Source organism: Belonocnema kinseyi, chromosome 4, assembly GCF_010883055.1.
Source record: "Belonocnema kinseyi isolate 2016_QV_RU_SX_M_011 chromosome 4, B_treatae_v1, whole genome shotgun sequence".
NCBI classification, from domain to species: Eukaryota; Metazoa; Arthropoda; class Insecta; order Hymenoptera; family Cynipidae; genus Belonocnema; species Belonocnema kinseyi.
In genome coordinates, this window is record NC_046660.1 from 104,603,038 (window position 1) to 104,610,430 (window position 7,393).

A 7,393-nucleotide genomic window follows, 5' to 3' on the forward strand; every position below is an offset into this window, starting at 1 on the left:
TGTCTGTTTAACCTGTGTCTCACAAATACTTATGAAAAATAAATATCTAAGAAGCACAGGCCTGTAATCATATAATTCACGAAATAACGACTGATAACATTTCAGATCAACATTTAGCATTTTTCACGACTTATAATAATTACAATAAGTGTACAGATAACATTTTTCTAAATGAAGAAGCGGGCTTTTGTTTTATATTATCATTTTTCCGTATTTAATGGAAATCTTTTAAAATAAACCATTAACCGTATTTTATAGGTCAACATAGAAATTAGATCTACTTTTCGAAACTTGAATACGAAAATTATAATTTGATTATTACTATTATTTACATTAATATTAATGAAACAAATAATTTCCACCAAAAAATCTTATTTTACTCATTTTTTCGTGCTTAGTTTGTATGTAATATATTTTTTAAATAAACACAATAGCTTAATTAATTAAATAATATATTTTCCCTTCCTATTTTGACATTAGAAGTTAATTATGTAAATTAATTTTTAAAAAACGTTATATAGTTTTAAATTGTAATGTGCAGTTATTAATATCACATTTGTAGAAATTTGTATTACATTGAAAAATATTGCAAGAGAAGCAATGGCCTCTGATGGCGTACGTTTTCTGGCATCCCGTTTATGATGCCCTTGGTGTGTAGCCACCCATAACTTATTTCAGTGGTAAAAACTATTTAAAACACATATTTTTTAACTCTGCAGGGGTAAAAGAAATCTTTAGAATATCAGGAGTACAGCTGTACTGTTCAAATCTTAAAATTGTGAATAAACACCCACAACGCGCTGCAAATGCTTATAACTCGAATAAATGTAGAGTGCTGAGTAGGGTCACATGCCTGACAATTAGGTCCTATTATTCGCTTGATTTAGCGATCCCCCCCCCCTTGTCATATTTTTTTCACAACCTTCACTTTTATAGTACCTCTGTGGCTGCACACCCAGAGCACCATCAGAGGGTTAATGTTCCATTTTGCAATAACTTAAATCCTTGTAAATAAATTTTGCGTGTTCCAGATGACAAAGTGCTTCTTCAAATAAAATGATTCGATTTTTTCTTAAAAATTTTTTTAATGTACCTTAAAATTTGTTTTAAATATTTTATAGAATGAAAGGATTTCTAATGGTTTAGAAACTGCTAAAAATTATGAATATCTTTTTAAATGATTATAAGGTTTCTTAACACTTTTGAAAATGCTAAAAAAAATTTTAATCTGCAGTATTCCAGAATCTTTTTTGACATATTTTGTAATCTTCAAAGTTTCAAATTAATTTTTTTTAATAAAACATAAATTATTTCAAATTTTCTAGAAATCTTATTATCAATAACGGTCATTTTTGTTGCTATTTACACATTCAAAATCACTCAAGAAACTTCAGAAACAGGCGGGCAACACGAGTACAGCAGGGGTTAACACATGGGTTGATTTCTTCCAAGAAAACTGACTGTAGTGATCTTTCATTTAAAGAAATAAATAACGGGACTTTGTCACAAAAAAATGACCTAAAAGTGACTATATGGCAGCCCTGGTTATTCTTGACAATTACTTAGATTTTCCTAAACATACTTTAAACTTTTACAATTAATAAATAAAAATGTCTAAAATTACGCAACTTTAATCGTAAATGTAGATATTTTTTATTGAAATAAATCAAGATGATTCGAACACAAGTTTAAATTCTTTAGATCAATAAAATTTGTAACAGGAAGCTCCTGAAATAGAAATAAGAGAAATCCAATATAATTAGATGACAATTTTTAAAATTCGACTCTTTTAAATTAAAACCCTTAGAAATAAAGAATAAATTCGTTTTGTTTGTATGAAAATTATTTTGTTTCCAAGGTAAATTTGGCGACGATGTTTTATGTTAAAAATTAATTTTTTCTCTGTTGAGAATTTAACTGCATTGTTGAAAATGCGTACAATTTGGCTTAATTCAAGTGTTTTTGTTTGCAAATGAAAATATTTTTTTCTGGAAATATCAACTATTGTACTTTTCATTGAAGAATTTATCTTTTTTAATTGAATATTCGTATCTTTGGTTAGAATATATAAATATTTTATTTTAAACGCATTCTTATTGGTTAAAAATTAATTATTTATTCTTAAAATTTTAGCATTCAGTTTTTGGTTTGAGATTTATCTTTTTTAGCCGCAGGCTCAACTATATTGTAGAAAATTCAAGTATTTTGTTGACAATTCGTCGTTTTGTGGAAAAATTAAGCTTGTAGGTTTAAAATTCATTTCTTCGGTTGAAAATTGAACTATTTTCTTGACAAACTGTTTTTTAAATTAAGTTTTTTAACCTAATATTGACTTTTTACTCTGAACTTGATGTCTTTTTTTTAAGATTTAGGTAGATAATTAATCTTTTGGTTAAAACTTCATCTGTTTTTGTTGAAAAATCAACTATTTGTTCAAAAAATCATTTATTTTGTTAAAAATGTAGTACCTTTAAGTTGAAAAGTATGTTGGTTTACTATTTTTTGTGGTAAAAATTTCTTTATACAAGAACTTCCAAATTTCAACCGCGCGGTAAGAAACGGTAAGATTGTATTAAACTATCCCACCCCCTAAATCGCCATACGTAATTTGTGGATGCACTTAATTTTAAGTGTCAAAATTGATTTACCTCCATTTCCTCTTGTATTAATTTTAAAGAGAATCAACGTGATTGTAAGAATATAAATTGTTTTACACAATTGGCTTGCAGAAGTCGCTTTGGAATTAAGGTAACTTTTATTAAAAATAAAAAACTCAATCGAATATAAATTGTCAGTTCTAGACTAATTTGGTCAGAAAAATTTATTAGCCCTACTGGTGTTCTTATCCGACGCGAACCTTTTTGATATAAAAGAAAATCTAATAAAATTCCGCTTCAAACTGTAATGGCCGATTTTTGAGAAATATATTACTTTTTTATTCATTAGCGAAAATTTAAAAAAAAAATGTCTTTTGAAGTGTAGGTACCGTTGTTTTAACAAATACTTGGACTCATTTTAATATACCTATAAAACATGAAGTAAGTATCCAAAAGATAAGTTGCAAAGTAAATGTTAAAAAATGTATTGAATTTGTTATAAATAAGTAAATAAATAAAACTGATTTCGTGATAAGATTGGGAGCAATTCGTCACTTTATCCGTCGTTTTATTTTCAATGGTAGCAACAATTCTTTAAACAATTTTTTTTTCCTATGTATTTATAGATAAGGTTTCCCTTTTTTCACGATATTAACAGCCAAATAATTAGAAATGACTTCTTGCTATTAATCGATTACATCTGATATAATTGTTGAAACAGAAGTAAATACGAAATACATAATTTGGCCAGTTTTCATGTTTTGAACGTTATTCATTTGGGGGTTGTTAAATATTATCCCGGCAATGGTAGCTAGAAGATTTTTTTTTTTATTTTGGATTTTTTTATCTGTTTTGTCGACTGGTCTGATTATTTTTAATTTTTTAATTTATTTATCTTATGGAATGAAGCCCACATAAAGTATTAAATTTGGCCTTACGTTTTTTGCTCTGTTTTTCTTTAGGGATAAAATTTGAGGGCTATTGTTCATTTTATAAATAGTCCTTTTTTTAGTGTTTTGCAGAGTCTAAAAATAGACCGAAATTCTACTATATTTACATTTAAGCTGAGTATATAATTTATTCTGAGTGCAGTTTTGAGGAGATAGAAGTTGTTTTTTGAAAATTTCTAGTTGTCAGCACTTCCACCAGAAATCGGTTTTTGAGAAAAATTAATGAGTCCAAAAATCAGCATTGATTTACGAAAGCAGTCGACAAAACTGATTTATTTTAAAGCGAATTATTAAGTTATGGCTGACGTTTTACAAAAATTAATTTTTGCAACCTTGAAGAGCACAAAAAACCCATAAATTCTGGCGTAGTTTATTTATTTCATTTTTTTAAATTGCTGTTGTACAGATACTAGCTGCGAGCGTCTTAATGCCAAATACGATTTTTTGAGAAAAATAAAATACCCTAAAAATTGACATGAATGTAAAAAAATAGTTTCAAGCAGCTTAATATTATGGCATTTAGAAAATGTCATGATTCCGTTGTGGAGGTGCTAGCGGCACGGGCCTCTTCTCAGAGACTAGATTCTGACGCTTATAATTACAACTTGCTATGTCAGCAAACTTTTCCAACACTGACAGAAAAGTGCATTTTATCCAGAGGTATATTTTATCTAAAGTCTGTTTGGATACCAACAAACTCATTACTTTATATCGTTTAATAGCGGGGAGTGAGAATTTCAAAGTTAATTTGAAAATGACCCTATACATTTTATATTATTTTGAAGTCTTTTTCTAACAATTTTCTCTGAATCTGTTATACACGTAATACTTAGCTTATTGAATCTACTTTTGTTATCTATAGAAATGTTTACTTAGGTCCAATCTCCACGTGTAGATCTGATTCTCATGCAACTTTAATATTTTCAAGAAAAATCAATATGACATGCTTATCTTATAGCAATGAAAAGAAGCTTTTATGTCTCAACTCTACCTCGTGGCCTAAATGTAGATAATTGTTTTTGTCAGAAATAAGATAACGGCTAGTATTAAGGCTGTAGCCAGAAAAAAATTTCGTGAGGAAAAAATTACAGGGGGGAATATTTAGCGGCACACAGGAGAGTATATTTATATAATGTACATGTTTAAAAAATTTTGGGGGGAAGGGGTAAGACCAGCATCATCCCCCCTGGCTACGGCCTTGGTTAGTATATATACTCCTAAAATGTACGCAATATTTTATCACTTCAGCTCAAAATATTCTTTAAAGACCAGTTTACTGTCGCGAGAAAAATGAGATATCTCATTTTTATACTGTTCTTCACGTTTGTGATGATAGTTGATTCTATTAGTAAGTATACTATAATAACATATCATTTATAAATTTAAATATCTTATACGTCCAGATATCAATTGTTTTCGAAAAATGGTCCTTCGTAAGTATTTAATTCAAATTCGCATTCCAATTTCACCCCTTTCTTGGTCCTTCTCCATTCCATTCCAGATCATTCCCCCAAGAACCGCTTTTCAGCTATACTCACATTTTCCAAACAGTAGATGTTAAGATATCACTCTATCATTTGGAGGCAAAATATTTGCATTACATGCTCCGTTTTATAACAAATCTTTACTGTATCTTGAGCTAACATTTCTACAGAAATTTTTAAATTAATCCTCATACCTCTCATATAGTTTTTAAATTTTGAATTGAAACTTTTGCCAACATATGCTCCAAAAATTGTACCTTAAATCCTTACGTGTATGCCAAAATATGTTCCAACCATGTCACTTTAAAATTTACATCTATTTTCTCCCGTTCCTGTATCGTAAAATTTTATCTAATTATATTACCAATATTGAAAAATAGAAGGATTCACATGCAAAATACTCGACTCAAGCCCTGATAGCACCCAGTCAACATTTTCGCTTGTTTAGATTCATATTTCAATGTTAACTGACTCTTCCATCACATTTAGAACATCTCTATTCCTGACTATTAAGATTACGTTTCGCTAAAAACATTTTTAATAAAAATAACTATATGTGTTCTTACAGAACCATTTAAGTACGACTACTTTGTCATAGTATACCAACATCGTGTACCTTCTTATGCAATTATTAGTTCAAAGAGGCATGACTTCGAATTAAGGACAGGTAATTTTTAAAATAAAATACAATCTTAAACAAATATATTTGTTCTTTACTAACACAAAATTATTAAGATTCAGAAAAAGATTGAAAAATAAATCTTTTTGGAAATTATTAGTCAACTCAGAATTAATTACCATTTTGTAGTTGTAAGTAAGGTTATGGTTTTTTTAAATCTTCAAATTGATTAAAGAGTATATTTTTGTTACAGGAATATATGTCAAGGACCAATTTATGCCTTTTAATCACACTTTTAGGGATGGTGATGAAATTTACCGTAAATTTATACGTATTGGGAAAATAAGTGGAAAACAAATTTATAAGGTTGATGCAGATGGAGTAGTAATAGGTAATTTGAAAAACGAACAAGGAGACGTCTAGAGTTGTTGTTTTTTTATTTATATTTTTCTCAATGAAAGGTTACTCCTAGGAGAATTATTTTTCTAAGTAGTAAGATGCGTTTTTTGCTAGCGAGGGCCGTTAAAATAGTATTTCCTACATTCCATATATATGTTTTTTGGGTGGATCCAGAGCAGAGCAATAATTTTTACTCTAAGCAGTGGTTTTTTTCCTATTTTTTAAAAAATATTTAAGAGGTGTTCATGTGGAGCGGATAATATTGACAAGGGGATAGTATTAATATGCCGTTTATATTTTGTCTAAGAATATTATTGATGCCAAATTATGACTAAATATTCAGAGCTTATTTAGAGACACATAGCTTGCCTAATTTTTGGTGCATATATATAATTTTCTTGAAATATTAAAAAATGGTTAGAGTTCAGACAAAAATTCAAAATTTAAATTCTTTGTCAATTATCAATATACTCTCAATTTTGCACACTTTAGTAGCTCTAAGTTGATTTTTTTTAACCGTTATTTAACCAATGACTATATTTTCCATACATTGCCAGTTCCAACAGAGACAGTCGCACCTATGGAGGATGATTTAGTAGTGCGTGTACACACTCCTATTGCAGCGTTTGTTAGGTATGGCTATTTTGCATTCTTTGAGGCGTCCACAATCGGATAAGATGTAGATCTTCGTTCAGCGGGTATTTTAAAGACTAATCCATACACACATATATATAATACATACATATATTCATCGACATACATACATATAATAAAACTTTCATAAAACTATATTGTTGCATCACTAGTGCAGAGTTACCTACTCTGTATGTAGTTTGAAATGACTTTCGTTTAATATGGTTAAAAGAATAATTGTATAAATAAACAAACTTACCTTAAGTGAAGTTCTATAATAATTGTATGAAGCGTCTCTTCTGAGTGGAAAAACAGACGTGTCGTTTATAACCACGCTGTTCTATTTTATCTGAGATTAAACGTCAAATGAAGAAAAAATACCAAGTTTTGTTGACTTCCGTAATCGGCCTGTCTCCCATACGAAACACAATATACTACTATTCGCTCGTTGTTTTCGTCAGTGCCATACGATTTTCTTGCGAGAACGATGCCTTTTCAGAGACTAGAATAGACTAGATTCTGACACTTATAAATGCCAGTTCCACCGGCAAAGTTTTTAACATTGACACAGAAGACAATTCTATACAGAAATATATTTTATTTAAACTCTTTTCAAATTTAAAAAAACCCAATGCATTATACTTTTAATTAATATCTAGGAGTCTTTTGCTTACTTGTGCAATATTGAATTATTCAAAAAATTTGGCAATT

The 7,393-nt window shown here is 29.0% G+C and overlaps 1 long non-coding RNA gene across 1 annotated transcript in view; it reads right to left on the reverse strand.

Moving 5' to 3' along the window:
• LOC117171386 overlaps nucleotides 1–7,031 on the reverse strand; it is a 77,901-nt gene extending 70,870 nt beyond the window's left edge. Inside the window, exon 1 of the long non-coding RNA XR_004466868.1 lies at nucleotides 6,942–7,031. This is a non-coding gene — a long non-coding RNA (uncharacterized LOC117171386). The remainder of the gene's footprint in view (nucleotides 1–6,941) is intronic.
• Nucleotides 7,032–7,393: the final 362 nt, after the last annotated feature.